The sequence below is a fragment of the Lissotriton helveticus genome, chromosome 1_2 (genome assembly GCF_964261635.1).
Source record: "Lissotriton helveticus chromosome 1_2, aLisHel1.1, whole genome shotgun sequence".
NCBI lineage: Eukaryota > Metazoa > Chordata > Amphibia > Caudata > Salamandridae > Lissotriton > Lissotriton helveticus.
The window spans coordinates 349390973-349411731 of record NC_136058.1 but is presented as its reverse complement, the minus strand read 5'-3'; the positions used below and the strand labels follow the sequence as shown (position 1 = coordinate 349411731).

At 49.8% G+C, this 20759-nt stretch overlaps 1 long non-coding RNA gene across 1 annotated transcript in view; it reads right to left on the bottom strand.

Moving 5' to 3' along the window:
• Nucleotides 1–692: 692 nt before the first annotated feature.
• Nucleotides 693–20759, bottom strand: part of LOC144807905 (uncharacterized) — a 44497-nt gene continuing 24430 nt past the window's right edge. The window contains exon 3 of the long non-coding RNA XR_013606515.1: nt 693–927. This is a non-coding gene — a long non-coding RNA (uncharacterized LOC144807905). The remainder of the gene's footprint in view (nt 928–20759) is intronic.

Sequence of the window (20759 nt, the reverse complement as noted above, 5' to 3'; positions counted from 1 at the left end):
GTCCGATTAGGTCAGGCCAACGGGTTGTGGAGTTTATCTCCCCGTATGCCACCCAGGCCCAGATCACGGCACCACCCAGAGCATAGCCGTTTGACATATTGCATGGAGTGGGTAGTTTAAGAGACAGAAGTTTCAGCAAAATATTATGCAAAAACTGAATATTACCTGACGGAAAAGATAGATGAAGAGACAAAAGTTTCATCTAAAATAATACTTTCAATGAGTCAAATGGAGTGGATAGGTAGAGAGACAAAAGATTTCAGGAATAAAATACATTTGCAATAATTTGCACAAATGAAACAGAGACAGAAATACAAACCTATTGTTGTGTAGAAAATTTACCCTTTGGCCTGGGTGAATCAGGGAACAAAGTCTAAAAGAGACAGGTAAAGGACAGGGTTGGAACAGCTAGGCCTCTCTGCAAACCGATGGACAGCGACACATCTCCCCTCTTTTTCTCCTGCCAGTCTAAGCTTAAACCACACCGCTAAAGGCATCCCAATTATACCCTCAAACTTACATGTCCATTCCACATAAGCTGAAACATTTCTAAAATCTAAACAAATGATTGGTGGGATTCGAGGGTGTTTCTGTCACACCATGGTGATTTCATATACATCTCAGTCACTTTATTGTTCATTTTGTTCTCACAATTCACATCCTTAACACGTGTTCACATTTCTTTCACAAGATACAATTTTAATATTTTTATTCACAGAAATAGACAATATCCGTAGAACATGACTCTGGTCCCACGGTCGACTTCATTCTTTGGCAGTTGTACGTTACTGTGGTCTTCAACTTCAGGCAATCTTTCTGCTGGACACAGCGTTTCTGCCTCACTTCAGTCAGCTCTGTTGCACTCCTCATCATACCCCTTCCACTTGGGTTAGTTTTCTAAATCAAGATGGAGTCTCATCCCGTTTACTAAAGTAAATGCAAACAAACATTTATTAATTATATGACAATGTCGTTTTCATTGCACCATTCCTTATTAAAGCATAAGCTTTAAGCACAAAGCAGCATTATTCACTGCTTAAAGCAATATGCAACATGCAATTCACAGAGATGCTCATGCGGCCTAGTTTTTATTCTCTAAAGCATACTGCAATGCGTTTAGTTCTTTCACATATTATTTCATATTAATGCATACTTGCGCAAAGCTATTTCCCACGCGTTTGTGTCAGGTGTACCTTAGTCCACTTACTACTTACTGTTAGTACATAATATGGGGGTACTCAATTCGAGCAGGTTTCATTTTTGCGAAATCCTGCTCCATCAAAATCAACCATCTATGATTTAAATAAACACATGCCCGGCTCCTAGATCAGAGCAGGAGGCCGGGGCACAGTTATCGGGTTTTGTGAAGCTTGCCCTAGTTTTTCCCTCGCCTGTGCACAAACGAGGTTAGCCTGGACCAAGACAGATTATACTTTTTCTCTTTTCAGTTGGGAAATATGTGATTCATAATGTTAGCCTGGTCTAGCAGCGTCCCTCTTGTAGGATGGTCAGAGAAGGCAACAGCCCCCAACCGACCTCCCTTAACCAGGTGCACTATTATCCCCCTCAAAACAACAATGATCAGAAAAGGTAATTTTGGGGCATATCATCTAGGAACGGCGTTACAATTATTGCTGCTTTAGCGGTGAAAACTGCTGCTAAAGCGGCGATAATGGGCTTGATAATATGGCCTTGTGAATTCCAATAGAAACCCATGTTCTGCTGTGAACATGGCCTTATATTGGAATTCACAAGGGCGTATTATCAAGCCCATTATCGCCGCTTTAGCAGCAGTTTTAACTCTGTTCCTTGATAATGTGCCCCATTGTGTCTTATTCTAACTGGAGCAAGTGATATATGGGAATTTCCATGCCAGACGTGCACGAGCAACATGGTGCAGTGGTGGGAGGGTGGCGGGAACAAGGATACTGTTTTCTCTGTAAAGGGGAAAGGGGTTTAAATATCTTGTAAGATCACTAATACAGTAAGGTATGCTTCAAATACAGGTGCCTCGCGGGCCTCCTTTCCAGTCACCATGCAGCTCGCGCTGGAAAGCTTGAAATGGCAGTGGAACATACATTTGGAATATAAATTAGGATCAGTTGTGTCCAATTACATAACAAGAAATGATCTCCCCACCCTGATCATGCTGGCAATTTGGTGACCCTGCGACAGCCCCCCTTACGCCGGCAGTAAACAGCGATAGAAAGGCCTTCAGAGTGGGAGACGGGCCCCAAGCGAGGAACCCTTCACCACCCTAATGCCAGCATTGCAGGGACTGCGAGGGCACATGAAATGAAATGAAATGAAAATGGGTATTTGTAAAGCGCATGGCTACTCACGAGGAGGGTCCCGGCACTATGCCGTGTACACCCCTGCGTGTCAGTCAGTGAAGCTGCAAGTTTACAAAGCCCTGGTTGTGCTACAGTTTGTTGTCTTGCATGCTTTCATTGAAACGAAAGTCAGCTTATATTCTAGTTTATACTGACCATATAGGTACGGAACAGGGTTGGATTGGGACCACAAATGGGCCCAGGCTGCCCCAAAAAGTGTCCCACATTTAAGGAACGCGACTTTTCACAAAACATTGCTTGGTTAGCATCAGGAGGCTCATTTTTGGAGAAATTTGTGGTTCATTAAGCATTTTTAAGCTTGAAGGGTCAAAAGTTTTGGTGAAGACTGGAAACACTGCAGCTGTAAAAACCGAATACTTATTTCAGTCTCCACGACATGTACAAGGTTGCAAGAATCCTGCTCTCAAATAACTAGGTCATCGACTCTGATCATAATATCAATCAGAAATCTAGTACAAATCGAAGGGGCAAAAGGGGTTGAGTCAGGATCCCTGGGAAAAGAACCTACAATGACACATGAAAGAGAAAAGCGGCTCTGAAATTCCTCCTCTTGATTCACTACATACTGGTTTCATAGAATAAAACCTGTTATTTTCATTAGCGCTGGCCCTTGTTTCAGCCCCCTTTTTTATAATACCAGTAATTAATAATATCTTTTTATTCACTCGTATACTAACAAATATGCCCACCCTTGCTGCCCCCTGAGGCAGTAAATCATGGCTGGCAAAGGCGCATAGAGGCACCTGCAACAGTCATCAGCGAGACTGACCAGGACTATCAAAGTCCTAGCCTTGGCCTCTGGATCCTACCAAGCCCTAAGACCTCCCTTTAGTGGCATGCAGTGGTGGCACTGGTACAGGTAGCCCTGGGTGCTCTTTTGGTAATCCCTACCGTGCCTTAGGCTACCCATCAGTCATGCTGCCAGCTCATCCTCTGCCATCTCATCAAGGGGAGAGGGGGCGGCAAGAGCCTCCTTCACAGCACCGTACCTTATGACAAGATGAGGTGAAAAAGCAAGAAACTGACAGCTGTAGCCTAAGCATCACTGTGTGCTTCAGTTCCTGAGGCTGGAAGAAACTGTGTACCTGCCCTGAGAGTATAAACACAACAGGTCAGGTAGCTGAAGGTAAGTAAAATAAAACGCTGTGAAATGTTCTGTTAGAGTGTATGTGTGCCGGGTATATGAGTGATAGTGTAACTGAGAGAGATTGAGTGAGTTAGAGGGAGTGGGAATAAGTGAGATGAGAGGGCTGATGAGGATGGCGGTCGGACTTTTGTCCATCTGCCATCATATACTAAACAGGACCGCCCGACAAGCTGTCAGCAGTCTCAACAGAGGCATTAGCATGCGAATGCCACCACAGCGGTCGCAATGCCTATGCTTTGCATTGCGACGGGTGCTGCTGGCTACAGCACACGCCGCAATACAAAAAGGGGACACTTTACATATCCCTGCATTGCATGGCAGGCACCATGCCACCCACATGGTGCAGGGATATGTGCCCCCCCAAAACCCATAGATTAGGGCCAGGGAAAGGGGGGCCCACTACAGGCCCCCAATGTTCCTTTATGTCTACCTTATCATGGCGCATTAACCATCATGAAAAGGCGGGCTGAAAGGGACATCATAATCCCTATGGCGATGCCTGGCAGGCACTGTCACCGTTGTAGGGATCTGATTTCCCTCTGACGCACCGGCGGGCTCAAAGAGCCTATCGGTTGAATGGTGGTCGGTATTTCCGCCAGCCAGCCATGGAAATATGGCAGGCAGAATGCATGGTTCCAATAGTAGTGGGGCCGCCACCAACAGGCTGTCGGTGGCAGTCCCACCGTCATCATAATCAGCCACTAAATTAGAATTAGAGAGTGAGTTAAAGTGAGTGTGAGTTAGAGTGACTGAGTGAGTGAGAATAAAGAAGAGTGAAGGCGGTAGTTCTTGCTTTGTGATGTACCTAGGTAAAATGCAAGCACAACCTGTAATTCCTGGCGTATGGAACAGCTGTGGCAAAATGCTCTTGCTGACATACTGGGCATAATTCTTGGTACAAGGGAAACCCATGTTAAAATGCAGTCACTGGCATATTGGAGGTAATTCTTGGCGTATGGGATGCGCCACCCAGGGAAAAATGCTGGTGCTGGCACACTAGAGGTAGTTTGTTGTCTACGGAACACCAGTGGTAAAAAGCTGGCACTGACAAATTGGAGAACATTCGTGGCATATGGTACACCGATAGCAAAATGCTGGTGCTACAATACTCAAGATAATTCTGGAAATTTGTCAGGGCAGCCAAGGCATATTGGGCGGGGGACGCAGGCAACTACAGCAAAATTCTGGCCTTGACATTCTAGTAGTAATTTTGACCTTTGGGTCACCCATCACATATGTATGGATGCAGTCAATGGCAACAGTCTGCCACTGGCATACTGTATATAAATATTGGTATTAACAGAGTGCCCATGGCATATGGAGAATTATCTTTACCACAATAATTCTAGTCCTGACACATGGATATAATTATTCACATATAGGGGTACACGCTGTACATTTTGAATAAAATGGGAGTTAAACGTTTTCATTGTCTTGCCCCACATTTAAGTACTTCAGTATTTTGCAAATGCACTTTGGGCCTGGTCTGCCTCTGACAATGCTGTCTCTACCTCCTGCCAGGAAGCTGCACCAGAGAGAACGGAACTGGTTCTTGCTGGGCACAGACACTCTTTGCACCCAGAGAACAAAGGATTTTGGGCTTTAAAAAGTGGGGCCAAACCCCTAAACTTTAGAACTCTTTTGGACCAAGAAGAGTGACAAGAAGAAGAGCTGGATGGAGAAGTTGTGGGGAGGAATTACCACTTTACTGAGTGATTTGCTGTGTTGGCCTGCAGTTGCTGCTTCTGTCTTGGGCCGTGAAAGGACTGGACTGAACTTTCTGCAACTTCTTTATTGAGTATCTCCATGGGCATGAAATAGAGCTTGCCTCCTGTTTTGAAGTCTCAGGGACTGCAAAGACTTCATCAAGCTCTGGGTACCGCTTCTGGAACTGATGTTTCAGCTGCCACTGAGAAAGGGAAAGCAACTGACTCCGTCACCGGCTATGTGTCCTGATGGCACAGCAGACTGCTCCGTCCGCATCTCGCACCACAACCCTGATCTCACCAACAATGACAACCAACGCCGCCGCTACCGAACCGCTGCTTGCACCGTGACCTGGTGAGCACAGCACTCTGCACCGCCTCGCTTCACGTCGCCATCCTGGTCTCACGGACGCCGTCGCTGCTGCTGACTTCGACACCCATGACCACATTGTGGCTGGGGGCACCACTCGTAAGTTTCACGACTCACTGCCTCGTCCCACATCGCCGTCTGGGCTGACAGATGCCAGTTCCCACTAACTGGCTCTGTCGCCTGCACAGCAACCTGCCAGCAACCTGCCAGCACCGCATCGAGTACCGTTTCGCCATGCACCGTAAGCCCTGGTCTCACTGACGCCGTCTGGACAATCGTCACTGTGATGAGGCCTGCACCGCATCAAGAGGAGACAGCACACTGCACTGCTTCCATTTTGCAATGCAACTACGACGGTTGCCACGACTGGCTTGCACCAACGTGTCGGCCGCAAAGAGAAAGGTACTGTTACCGAGTCTATTCACGCTTTTGCTGGCCCGTACCGACGCAGTGGGCTGGAACTGTTAGAATCTGTTGTTTTCAGATACCGACTCGTACGAACTGTGTTTTTTAATTATTTTTGCAAAGTATACCTTTTTGAGTACTGTACTGTGGATTTTTATCTTTTTGGTCTTGTTTTAAGTATATAAATTATTGGATATTTTTCCAAAACTGATGTGGTGTCCTCTAGTAGTGTTTTCACTGTATTATTGTTGGTTATGTGCAAATGCTTTACATACTGCCTCTAAGATAAGCCTGACTGCTCGTGCCAAGCTACCAAGGGGGTGAGCAGGGGTTACTTTAGGGGTGTAACTCGCTTACCCTGACTAGGAAGAAGGGTCCCTACTTGGACAAAGGTGCAAGCCCTTGCCAACTAGAGACCCCCATTTCTAACATTGGTTGTCAGCGGTGAGGATAGGACTTATATTTGCACTTGACTTGCAGTAATTGGTGTGCACTACTACCATATCACAGACTATTACGATCCACACACTGATTTTGGTGGTCTATTTTTGCCTTTCCATCAGTCTTGAACTTGAACTTTCCAGTACAACATGCCTGAATCAATTGCATCATCTGCTGCATTCTTTGGAAGTGGCCTTTGAGGAGAAGAGGTTAGAAAACTACAATGTCGAGGAATTGAAGGCGGTCTGCAAAAACTTAAAGTCCAAATCAGGGGCCCCACCAGAAAAGAGGAGCTACAAAAGGTGCTGAGGGCCTGGGTAGCAGCCACACATGCTAGTGAAAATTGTTATGGAGGCAGAGGAGCCAATGGCAAGGATGGTTGTGCTTTTGGGAGGGTGGGGCACACTCTAAACCAGACAGCAGTGGCTTGCCCCCAGAGGAGCTGGAGGACAGGCAAGAAGCAAGGAGAGTTGCTATGGAACTGGAGAAACTTAAGTTAGCCATGGAGGAGAAAAGGATGATGTTAGACCATGAGATCAGGATAAAGGAGCTGGATCAGAGGAGTAGACCCAGCTCAGATGGTGGCAGAAATTCTACAGGACAAGCAGACAGAATTGTGCAGATCCCCAAGAATGTAGGTAGGGAATTCAAGAAGAGGGATGACATACAAAGGTTATGAGGCGTCTATACACATGAATGGGGTCCCTGGGAAGAATTGGGGGCCAGGATTGTGGCCTCTTTCCCAGAAGAAGCAAGGGATACTCTGATAGCTTCGGGTAAGGGGCAGAGCCTCACCTATGTGTCATAGGCCTAGCCACTGCTCAAATCACCTTGAGGCGGGGGGCGTGGCCAGCACCATGACTGGCTAGGACGTGACTCTCTGGAGCTCCGGCTGGCTGCCTCAATATCCGTCACTAATACCATTCCAAACCACACCAATCTGATACCGGAGGTGCCCCTGACCGGCCTGACCTGGGGGAGCACACCGTTTCGTGGAACTGGCCACAGATGACAGCGCGGCGCCGACTGGAAGGCGGACCCCCGGGAACCCCGCGGTCCTCAAGATGGTGGCGGCATAAGCGTGGGTCCGCGATTGGCGCTGCCCGGGACCCCTCGACCCGAGGGACTCACACTGGCGTGTGGCGCCGCTTCCTGGCTCGTCTGCAGGTGACCATACGGCGATCCGGACCCATTGGGAGCCGTGGTGGGGGTGCCGGGAGGCCCCGCTGGGTCCGGTACCCTTTACCAACATGGCGGCGGTCCCGGCGCTGAGGAGCTGAGGCTGTCCTGGAGATCGCCGCGCGCGCGAATCCTGTGGAGCACCAGTCGCGGAGGTAGGAACGGCTTGGTGGACCCCGAGGGCAGTAGAGACTGTTGCGGGGAGCCTCCTGACGGCCTCTGGCTGCCGGCGCCTTAACCAACAGGGCAGCCGTTATCGCAGGGTAGTGTGTGGCGCTCCGAGGTGTGCTGGCCGGCTGCCGCCCGCCCTTCTGCAGTGGGAAAATCAACACCACCTGAAGCTGGAACTGCTTAGGGGGGAGCCATCTAGGAACGGGGAGCCCCGCGGGGGGGGGGGGTCGAGGACGCCGGTGAGAGTCGCTCCTGGGGGTACGGAAAGGGAATGCCCAGAACTATCCGACGGACTTATGAGGGCCTGTTGACGCTCCGAAGCAGCCCCCCCTCTGACGAGGTGGCTTCCCATCGTGCGCATAGCTGCCAAGGTTTCAGATTGCTATGTGTGACATTTTCATAATTTCAGTGTAATCATGAGTGACATTTCAACGACTATGAGTGACACTTTTTCGCAGGCAAAATCAAGCAATGAAGATATGGGAAACATATAAATATCCAAATTTACATCCATTTGAACAAAGAGAAACTCAAAGTTAACTCCTGCAACGTATAAGAAAATACTTAGTCTGCCACTGGTGACATGAGCAGTAAGTATGGCTGCACTGGAAAGCTGACAGAGGAGGCATTCATTTAGGTCACAAATAGATTATGGAAACTCAAAAAACATAGTTGAAATTTGTGTAGAAGTGAATAGCTGATTTTTTTTTTAAGACACTGACATTGGGATGTTAAGCTGCACCTATCCAGCAGTCAGGACACCTGAACAAAAGCATAGCTGACGGCGTGAGGAATTGAGGTGGGCCCAGCTGGAACTGAATATAAAACGGCTCGCTCACTCGAAACACAACAGTTCAAATAAATAAGAACGGACTCCCATGGCGCCTCTCCTTGACCTGAACAACCTTCCAAATAAACACGTAAGTAAGTGGCTGTGGGCCCAAACTCACAGTCCCAGAAAAAAACAACGTACTTGTAAGTCTCTGCACTCAGCCACAGACAGTTCCGCTTTTGTTTATAGATGCCAGTGCATACACTAATGTAAATCCCATAAATATGGGCACTCACGTAACACCAAAGACAAGATAAACACGGAAGGAAGCAACCTACCGGCTTTGCTCCAACCCAATGCCTCACCCAAATTGCTGTCTTTTTCTCTAGTGTGCGACAAATGCCTCGGCATGCTGCGGCCGGCTGAGTGGTCTAGAATTATTAATGTATGCGCAGCCAGCAGCAACTGAGGCAGCACACTGGAATCGGGTCTACTATTGGCATGTGTGCACTACAAATCCCCCGCCGCTTCTTCTCAGGATACCTCACTTGCTGCAGAGCAGCGTGAGGTCACATCTGGCCCTCCCATGTTTAAGGAGCAGAGAGTGTGGGCTGGAAGACAGCCTGGCGCGCGGTGCCGCGAGCGGCCCGTAAATTAATTAATAAATGAAGTCAGGCTGGCAGGCGGCTGAGGCCGCAATGTAACATTGTAGCGCTGCAGTCAGTTATGCAGCCAGCACTCTCGTGACTCACTCAGCCAGAGCTGAGGGGCACAAGAATTTAACTGTGTTTCCACGGCAATGGAACACACACTGAGTCGACGTCGGACTCTAGCACTGCAGGCAGAGCAGCAGAGATACATTGTAGCGCGGCGGCGGCGCTCACGAGCTCAGAGAGCTCAGCTCAGAGCTGCTGCAGTGTCTGTGGTTTCTGTAGACAGTCGGCAAAGCTGCGCAGGCAGCATAACTCTCAGAACTAGAGAGCCCGGGCCCACAGGAGCTGCTGGCGCGCCGCTGGCACAGGTGGCAAAATGCGTGACAAATGCATTCAGTGCGGTGAAGCGGATCACCGCACTGATATGCGTGAGTGTCACACCAGTTGCGTGACGCTTGACAGGACTGCGTGCGCCCGCCTGCCCTTGCTATTACCTGGCCCGGGAGCGGGGCCCACCGCCGTGATCCACGGGACTGCTAGAGGCGGCCAACAGACAACAGCGGAGACAGACGGTCCTTCCTGCCGCCACCCGCCGGAGATCCAGCTAGCTGGACAAACAAGAAGGAGACCCCGCGCCCCGTGTGAACAGCGAGCTGAGGCTCCTTCACCCGACACCCTTGGACAGACGCGGAGCCGGCGGAACATCCTCCAGGCTGTGGGTGGCGCCCGGGATGTGGGGTCCTCGCGGTCCGCCCAAGATACTCGACGACCTGACCCAGCGTGCCATGGGGAAGAGAGATATCCCACCGAAAGTGCCCAAACAGGGGACCATGGACGATTTCACTGCCCCGCGCACGGTGCCGGTGGGCCCCCACGACACGTCAGGTGTGCGCTCGGACACCGCGCTGCTGATGGAGGCCATCCAGGCCTCGCGAACAGATATTCAGGAGTCTAGAGCTGCCCTGGAAGTAAAAATAGGAGAAGTATGTTCGGAGGTGACGCTTCTACGACAGGACTTCCGGAACCTATCCGACAGGGTTAACTCTGCAGAGACGCGGATGGGTGAGGCGGAAGACTCGATCACTACCCTGCGCAAGGACATGGCGGAGTTGCAGGCATCCCATCGCCAACTTCTATGGAAGGTCGACGACGCTGAAAACAGAGCACGACGGAACAACCTCCGCTTTGTTGGCTTTAGAGAGGGAATTGAGAAAACTGATATGGTCTCCTTCCTACGCACGTGGCTCACGGAGACCTTCCCGACGGTGCAATTCTCCCCCTGCTTCATTATTGAGAGGGCACATCGGGCCCTCCTGGCGAAACCTCCGGAGGGAGCAAGACCGCGACCAGTCATAGCACGCTTTCTTAATTTCGCCGACAGGGACCTTATCCTGAGCGAGGCAAGGAAACTGGGCGAGATACGTCTGGAAAATGCTCATATCATGGTCTTTCCGGACTACAGTCAGGAGGTACAGAAACAACGCCGCGCCTTCGACTCCGTGAAGGCGAAACTCAGAGACTTAAAGATCACGTATATGCTCCTCTTCCCAGCAAAACTTAAGGTGATATACAAGGAACAGTCACTTTTTTTCACCCACCCGGAGGACGCCTGGCAATGGCTGGAGGAACGCCCGATACTAAACAGCAGGGAAAGAGTCAGCCGAGACACGTCAGAAAGATCCCTACGTAGTGCAACCAACTGGGAACTAACGAAAGCACAAAGGCTGAGACTGTCGAGGAGGTCGAGGAGGCAAATCCAGACGACACCCTACCATGGCCGTGATATGGGACCTTCGCGGAAAGGGCGTTCGGCCTCGCCGACAGGTACTGCCGGGACGGGCTCACGATTTGCTGGACTACGATCGACTGCGCGTTCGGAGGACGGAGATGAAGATGATCCGGTGGGCCGTACGTCTGGAGAGGAGGAAGTAGATGAAGGAAGTCAATCCGCACACCCTCTGGTGGAAGAGATTCGAGTGATGGTACAGGACTTCTCTGGACACCTAAGTGCGCCTGAATCAGAGACGCAAGACTCCAAATCATGAACAGCCGGGATGTGGACCACTGAGTGTACGTGGCGGGTTCACAGATGTCCCCACGGTGACACGCTCTTTGAACGGCGGTGTGCTTGGGCCATGGGAATGGCAGCCAGACAGTGGAGAGCACGCAAGTTGACACGCTTCCTTGTTTTACAAGTTTTCTTGTTCTTTGATTCTTTGTTACCTGGGTGCTTGATAGGGAGGGTGTTTGTGGGTGGGCGATAGGCCTACTCTTACGGAAAGTTATGTCCTGTACAAGGATAAGACTGGAAGGGGAGGGAGGTGGGAAGTGGGGTGGGAGAGGGGGTTCTCAAGTTTGTTCGGATGATGGTCCGGGGGGGGGAAAGTTGGGGGGGTATAATTTCACTGAAATCATGCAGCAACGCACACTGAGCTCACGCATCACCTACACATGCCAGGGCCAGGCCACATGCAGCTACCACGTAATCCAATGGCAAGTACCGTAGACACTCCACGAGGGGGGGGATAGTAGATTGAGCATCCTGACATGGAATGTCAATGGTCTGGGTTCTAAAATCAAAAGAGGCCTGGTGAACGCTTACATTAAGAGGGTGGACCCAGACTTTACCTTCCTGTAAGAAACACACCTCAAGGGTACCCTGTGCGCCTTTATCACTCGGGGGAGACACAGGGTTTTAGCACATGCGGGATATACCTCTGACCCTAGAGGGGTGGCAGTCCTCGTTAAAAAGCCTCCCCATTCTGAATCACCCGCACCTGGCTTGACCCACAAGGAACATACGCCGGAGTCCAGGGCACCTGGAACAGACGCACCTACACGCTTGTCTCGGTCTATGCACCACCCAAACTGCAGCCCCGTACACTCACAGCGCTTACCCATATACTCTTAGAGACCTCTGATACGATACAAGTGGTGGGAGGAGACTTTAACGATGTTATGAACACCGGACGCGACAGATCTGGGGACATGACTAGAGGCGATCACCAGACCACACTCTGCAGCCAGATGCCCGCCATAGGACTTACAGACATCTGGAGGTGGCTTCACCCGACACAACGGGCATACTCATACTACTCGGGGGCGCACAAGGTGTTCTCGCGACTCGACTACATTTTTATGTCCCGCCAATACCTGAGAGCAGACGATATTGTAGAATATAGGGCCAGGGGCATATCGGATCACTCGCCATTGTATGTGAGAGTAGGACGGGACCAGGGTAGACACGCGGGATCTTGGCGTCTGGCGGCCTGGGATTTGCAAAACGCGACCATACTTAGAGGCATCCGGGCTGACATTAAGGTATATCTGGCAGAAAATGAGGGTACGGTAGACTCAAGTGTTACTCTGTGGGAAGCCTTGAAGCCGGTACTTAGGGACAGGATAAATTCTAGGTTGGGTGAAGAAAGACGGAGACTCCAGGCTGAGGTGGCCGCCCTGGAACAGGCTATCCTAGAGAGGGAAAGGGACTATTTGGCCCAAAAAAACGCCGAGACCCTTAGAAGGCTTCTAGATGCTCAGAAACAATACAGGGAACTGGTAACCGACGAAGCGAAGACCCAGTCCCTTGCCACCCTTCACAGGCTGTACGACGTGGGGGACAAGTCGGGGAAGCTCCTGGCGTGGCTCAGCAGGAAAGAACGGGCGGCGAGGTGGATTGATAGTGTAAAAGCCAGAGATGGCGATACGGTCAACACCGATGCGGAGATAGCCGAAACTTGTGCCACGCATTTTGAAGCGCTCGATGCAGCCCGTGATCTTGCTACTCAAGAGGAGGCACTACAGTATTTGGATGCTGCAGTCCTGCCGACCCTGCCCCCCGAGTCCATGGAAGCCCTAGAGGCGGACATAACGGTAGATGACATCACCGAAGCCATTGCCAGATTGAGACCGGGCAAAACCCCGGGCCCTAATGGCTTCCCGGCAGAGCTCTTTAAGCGAGCAGCGGACCTACTGTCACGTCACCTTGGGGGCCTCTTTGCCGGTGCCTTTGAGGAGGGAGTGCTACCCCCTTACCTAGCTAGGGCTACGATTGTCCCAATCTATAAAGAGGGCAAACCACGAGAGATTTGCGCCTCATACCGTCCCATCTCCCTACTGAATACGGAAGTGAAACTATTAGCCACCATCTTGGCAGCCCGCTTAAGAGCAGTTATTTCAGGTCTGGTTCATCTAGACCAATCTGGCTTCTTACCAGATAGAGCCACTAAATTGAACCTTAGTAGAACCCATAACTGGCTACAAGAAGTACGAGACCGCAGCGACCCCCATTGGTTCCTCTCCCTGGATGCCGAAAAGGCATTTGATGCGGTGCACTGGCCCTTCCTCTTTGCAGTTTTACGTAAGTTCGGTTTCGGCCGAATTTCATTCAGTGGGTACGGCTCCTCTACACTGCCCCGAAAGCCAGGGTACGGGTGAACGGGACACTATCGCGCGAGTTCCAGATTCAGAGAGGCACTCGACAGGGGTGCCCCTTGTCCCCCCTCCTGTTCACGCTCACAATAGAGGTGCTCGCCGCCAGGATCCGGCAAAACAATGACATTCGCGGTTTTACGAGCAGCGACGCTGACTTGATGCCAGAAAAAATCTCGCTATACGCAGACGATGTCCTGCTCTATGTAACCGAACCGGAAACCTCGATCCCAGAGCTCTTCCGAGAAATAGAATGCCACGGCGGGATGGCCGGACACAAAATTAACTGGCACAAATCAGTACTCTATGACCCCGGGGGTCGCAACCGATGGGGGAGCTTACCAGAAAACTTACTGACAACCACCGAGGGTTTCCAATACCTCGGGATCTATATTACCGTGAGTGAGACCCTCTCCTTCAGTAGGAACTTAGAACGGATCATGCTTAATGCGGTGGCAGATATGAACCGGTGGAGACAGCTCCCGCTGACGCTCCTGGGTAGGGCGGCCATGTATAAAATGGTCACATTGCCAAAATTTCTATATGCTTTGCAAAATGAATACTATCCGATACCGGCATCGGTCTTCCACAAGATCCATGCGGACCTGCGATCCTTCCTCTGGCGAGGTAAGCATGCCAGGGTGGCTTTGTCCACGCTCCAGAGGCATCAGTACAGTGGTGGGATCTCACTTCCTAACCTAGAGGCCTATTACTGGGCAGAACATCTAACGCCAATAAACGATTGGCTCCATGCCCCGGCAGACCACCCGACATACGCTCTGGAAAGAGCGATAATGTCGTCCAACAACTTACTATGCTTTCTTTATGGAACCTTTAGAAGAACTTCCCTCCTCCCGGCCACGGCCGTAACACTATCTGCATGGACGAAAGCCAATCGTCGCATGGGGTGGGATAAGAAGCCCACACGACAAACGCCATTGTGGCATTGCCAGTGGTTGGCGGAACTTCACAAACTGCGAGGTTTCCAAAGATGGGACGACATTGGCATCTCTACTATAGGGGATGTAATTGCCAAGGGGGAGTTCAAATCTTTCCAGGTACTTAAGTCAGACTTCGGGCTCCATGACACACAACAGTTTAAATATATACAACTACGGCACGCCTGGAAGGCCCAAAATATCGCGCTCATAGATATTCCTGAATACGCACCTCTGGAGGGGAGGCTCCTTCAAGAGCAGATAACGGAAAAGGCGGTCTCCCTGATATATAAAACGTTAACTAACCATATGCTGGGGGATCTGGCAAAGCTCAGGGCCACCTGGGAGGCAGAGGTAGGCGAGATGGAGGACTTGGACTGGGACACCGTACTGATGCATCCCCGGGAGGTGGCAATCAAGTCCCGACTGCGACTGATTCAGTTGAAGGTACTCCATAGAACCTACTATGACAGACAGCGGCTATGCAGAATGGGGAAAATAGAGGACCCGAGTTGCCTTAGATGTCATCAAGGAGTAGGGGATTTCTACCACACGATATGGTCTTGCAATGTCATACAAACATATTGGACCCAGGTGTTCAAAGAGTTAGAGGAGGTCCTAGAGGCCTCGATCCCACAGGAACCCAAACTAGCACTGTTGGGCATGACCAACGAGGTGGATCTGACACGTCCCCTTCTTATATTTCTGGTCCTAGCACTGGAAGTGGCGAAAAGGGACATTGCAAAGCACTGGGGAGCGCCGGACCCCCCAGACCTGGAGGAATGGAGAAGAGGGCTTGATCTCTACATGGCAGCCGAAAGGGTAACCTATAAGGCCAGGGGATGTCCCAAAAAATTCCGCAGAGTTTGGTCTAAGTGGAGACACTACCATGGGCTGGATGGGGGGCTGTGAGGGAGGGCTTCCCTGGATGGGTGTGGGACGGGTTATCAGGACGAATGGGTCACTGACACTGAGGTGGTGTCAAACACTACTGCACTTGTGGACTATCGTAAGATACCTGCGATTTGTGATTCAGAACTGTGAAGGGCTTCACTGACACGGGAGGGGGGGGAGTGGGTGGGGAAGTGTGGCTGCTGCAGAGTTTTGTATGTAATCTGATGGAAGTAAATACCCTGTGTTTTATTGTTCATGGGGGGGGGTCAGCAAAAGAGAAAAATGCAGATGCGCGGAATGCCCCTTGAAGGCTCAAACATGTATATTGGTTTGCACAAACAGCGCTCTACCAAAACTTGCTGCCCTACCTCCGGGGTGTGGGCTAAATGGCTGTGTATCCATCTGCTGATAGTGAGATGCGCTGTTCGTGGCTATTGTTGGGAGTACCTGAGTGTTTGTTTCTGGATCACTGTGAATCTGCAATAAAAATTCCCCCCCCAAAAAAAAAATCACCTTGAGGCAATTCCCCACTCTAAATGATTATGAGGTGGTAAGTATACACTGTTAATCAGCTCAATAACAAAAGCAAGACATTGAGAGGGTTAAAAGAATGTGCATGTTACCTTAAAGTGCCTATGATTAAACGGTTGAATGAACTTGTGTGAACAAACTTGTGTAACAAGGAGAAACAAGCATTGGAAATGCAATAGGTCTCGCATTAGGAAAGTTTGAGCTATTGGTATTGTAAATGGCAATATTTTTTATTTCTGTATTGGTTTTGAAAATAGTTAAATTAATAGCTTTGTCATTTACAATGCCAATAGTTTTAACTTTCGCAAATGTGACACCTATAGCATTTGTAATGCAATATGTGTTGTATTTACGTGACTTAGATGTATTGATATTACAAATAACAATGGCTTTTAATTTTTTTAAATAATTAATACTTAAATAAAAGTTATTGTAATTTATAATAGCAATAGCTTAAACTTTTGTAAATAACGTTTGTGAAGATTGTGTTCAGTGTATTTTATTGTGATGAAAATCCAAGAACAGAAGTGAAATTTTAACATCTTTCTGTGACATTTGTAATAAAGCTTGAAACATTGAGAGAACATATTTGAACCAGTTGTTGTTGAATGGTTGCACAGATTGATGCTGTGATGGCGCAGAGTGATGTTGTGGTGGCGACGAGTGATGCTGTGGCGTTCAGTGATGCTGTTGTAGCGCATAGTGATGTTGTTGGCCCCTGAGTGATGCTGTGGTGCTGCAGAGTGAGATGAGTGATGCTGTGGTGGTGCTGAGTGGTGCTGTGATGGTGCTGAGTGATGCTGTGGTGGTGCTGAGTGGTACTGTGGTGGTGCTGTGGTGGTGTGGTGGTGCTGAGTGGTGCTGAGTGATAATGTGGTGGTGCTGAGTGATGCTGTGGTGGTGCTGAGTGGTGCTGTGGTGGTGCTGAGTGATAATGTGCTGGTGCTGAGTGAAAATGTAGTGGTGCTTAGTGATGCTGGGGTAGCGCTGAGTGATAATGTGGTGGTGCTGAGTGACAATGTTTGTACGGAGCAACAATTATAAGGTAGTGAGAGAGACAAGAAAAATACTAGCTGTTTACAGTGAAAAGTACAGACCTAGTAGATTAATAAGCAGAGTAAGCAGGAGGTACTGCAGCACATGCCTGTGAGCGACGAGCAGCGGCGTACAGCAAGAAATTTTAAATCGCGCTTACAAGTATTTTTTAAACATACTATAGTGTAACATTTATGACATCTTTGTTATCACCAAAAATGTCCCTTACCTGAGTCACCAGCAATGAACAGTCGCTTTTGTAAAACCAACCTCATCCAACGGTAAAAAAAGGAAATATTTTGCTTTAGTAGTATGCAGGTTTAAAGAGGAACTGGAGTCGAAAATTCCGAAAAGAGTAAACACAAAGTCGGCAATGAAATAGAGTCACTATCAATGAATTGGCGCTTTTGTAAATCCTACGGTTAGAACAAGACTCAGAGATTGAGTTGTTTTTTTGATGGAGTGGGATGAAGCCAATCCAAAGTCAATAGATAAAATTGGAAGGAAGGGTCATCAGGACCCAGGAGAAGGATCTCAATTATAAGCAGGGCCTAGGAATAGGACCTCTTTCTTTGGACCACTGAACCAGGGCTAATGAAGCAGTATCCATCTTATAGCTTAGGTGTGGTCTTGTGCAATCTACTAGTTGCCTACCGTACCCGGGCTTTGTCTCTGGAACCCTCCCCTAAAAGCTTCAGAGCCCGAGGCAGATTGACCCAAGACTGGTTAAGAATATGACAAACATGAGGCTGAAGAATGGCTCAAGCGGAATTTATTGGTACTGTTGGGGTACTGAAGAGGATGATTGTTGTGAGAAATAAAATTATTTTACTGCAAATATTGGGAGGGATCGCTAGTGTCAGAGATGAAGGACTGAGTGTAAGCATACAGCAACTGCAGTCGGTGAGGTAATTTGTGTTTTTTACACCATCCAAACTGCTTTATTTCCAGTATTGCCAGATCGTTCTGTAAGTTGCAATTTTTAATGACCTATTTTTCAGAGTATTGGACAATTTGACCTTCTGTATCATTAATTGAACAATGTGGGCAACGCTGCGTGTGTACCATTTTATATTTGGTCTAGGAGATGCAAAGGTGTGCACTTGGGATGTGGTGAAATTTAAGGCTGGAGACGTTTTGCATGAGAGCATCAGCATTGATGGTATTTTCCTCTTGGCCCACAGTGAGGTGGGCCTCACAGAGTTAGGGTTGGCCTCATTGCCGCGTGCACCATGAATGTTGAAAACGAGGACATGGACAGACCATGCGAAGAGCTGCCAGTCCCAGAGGCGAAGATTGGGTATCTGGAATTCTAAGATGTCAGGGCCCTTCCACTTCACTGGTGAAAGTATTGACCACTTGAGTAAATCTAAAGGTGCTGTCATATCTTTGTTTGCCTCTTGTGTGTCAGGTCAGGTGATGAGTTTGCTGAGCAGGGACAGCAGAATGAGATCATCTGCTAGGCTGCCAGGGTTAGAGGTAAAAGGTTAATGCGTTTTCGTTGAAGGAATATAGGCTGACTTACAGGTGACAGATTTTACCAGAAGGTGTCATGTAAACTGTGCATCATCTTTCAGGTGAACTGGGTAAGATTAAGCTTTTTTTCTATATTTTTTTAGGATATTCTAGTTAAAAAGTGGTAGCGCTGAGAGTATAGAACCAGATGTGGTTAGCCAGGAGTCACTGAGGACTAAATAGCTAAAGCTGCTATCATAGCTAAGGTTGTGAATCCTTGTGACATGTTGGCAATACCCATACAGTGAAGAGTGCAACTCTGATGAAAAGCCCCGAATTGCATGTGATAAGCGCTGTCAATGGTAGATTCAGCAAACATTGAGCAGAAGCATGTGAGACTGTGGGTCGAACAAATTAGGCTTCTGCTGGGATTGTTGTGCCAACTCCAAGATTTGTGACCACTTGTGGAAATAGGAGCGCAATTTCCCTCTCGTGGTAAATAGGTCACAACCCTTTTGATTAGGCACTTGTCAGGTTTTCTTGTGCTATCTACTGGTAAAGAGTGAGACGTATGAGTGTATGGGAGAAGGGAGGTGCGCGTGGCTGCAGCGAGAATATGCCATGGACGCATGGTAATTGAGCAGGTGTGATTTGATGGTGAGATGCTTAGTAGGTCAGGCAATGGTGATTTCTGGACTTTTTTGCATGACTGTTCATACCTGGAATTGGAAGCTATGTCTCTTGTTTTGGTTGGTGCCTTGATGTTTGTGAAGTGGAGATGCGCTCCCCTGGGTTTGCAGAGTTTAAGAGAAGGTTTGAAGTTGATGGTGACCTGCAGAAACACAGCCTCACACTCCTTGTACTACACAGGGTTCAACAAAGTACACAGGGTTCCCCATAATACTTGGTGATAATAATAAACAAAAGCAGCAAGGTCACTGCCCCGCCCGAGAACAGTTGTAATTCAAGGCGCGTGAACTCGCGTTCCGTGGCTGCCTTACACGGCGCGCGCGCTCTCTCTGTGAGGGTGACAACGGTCAACTGGCACGCGCGGTAAAGCCGCGGTCTCGAGTCAGAGCCGGTGGGGCGGGCGGATGGAACGCTGCTGCTGGTGGATCCCATTGAGAGGCCGCGGGTGGAGGCGGTGCCCATGCGAAAAGCGGCATAGCCAGTATCCCCGCACAGCATCACAACCCACCGCTCGCACCCTAAAGGCCAAGGGATAGCCACCGCGGCCTCGAACTGGGCTATACCAGTGCCCCACTTTCAGGGGCTACCGTTCCTAGAGGCTGTGCTCGGCGGGTCAGTATGAGCGTAGGGGCGACAGGCAGCCCGGCAGAGATGCCACACAGCGGGAGCCCAGCGTCCTGAGCAGAGCTCCCACTGGGGGAGGGCGGAGGCAGCCGCGCTCAGTATGTCTTCGTCCCTGGGGGACCCTGGTTTAGGGCCCGCGCGCGGCCCCCGAGATCCCTGACCTGAGCCACCTGACCGAGGAGGAGCGCAGCATCATCATGGCAGTCATGGACCGGCAGAAGCAGGAGGAGGAGAAAGAAGAGGCCATGCTCAGGTAAGCACCCCCAGCACCGGTGTGTGTGCGCGTGTGAACAGGGTAATTCTTGTAGGGATGGTGGAAGCTATCGGAATGCCTTTTGGGGATGCTTTGGGGGCGCCATATTGATGGTCTTATATAGCTGCTGAGCAGGCATCTAGGAAGCTCTACCTCCTGCACTTCTAGTCCTTCAGGGGAGTGGAGAATAGAGGGTACAGAGTGGACCGAACCACCGCGAGACACTGAGCGAGAGAGCAGCGGCGCGCACACTGGGAGGCAGCCCCCACCACGTGGGTGGCGCACGCACATAAAGGAACCCAATGCCAGGAGGGGCGGAGCGCACGCACACACGCAGTGCCCAGCGCCGAGGTAGGACATAGGAAAAATCCTATTTCTTGGCTCTTTTTCAGGACCAAGTTAAACCATTGCACTGCTTCACCCTGAGGAAGACAACCAACGCTTGGGACTTGAGCAGGCAGGGCACTTTGCAAGGGCAGATGGGAGGGCACTATCAAGTTCACAGTAGAGCTCTTTGGAAGAGATGAAAAGTTGTCTTAATTCAACAGAAGGGGGTATAGAAGGGAACTTTAGAAGTGAGGTGAGGTAAGGAGGGGAGTGTGTGCATATGTGTGTGCATGCGTTAGTGTGGCTGCGCGCGTGATTGAGAGAGGCGAGAGGCGCTGTGTGAATGTGGGACAGGAGATGTGCACGGCGCCGGGCTGGACGTG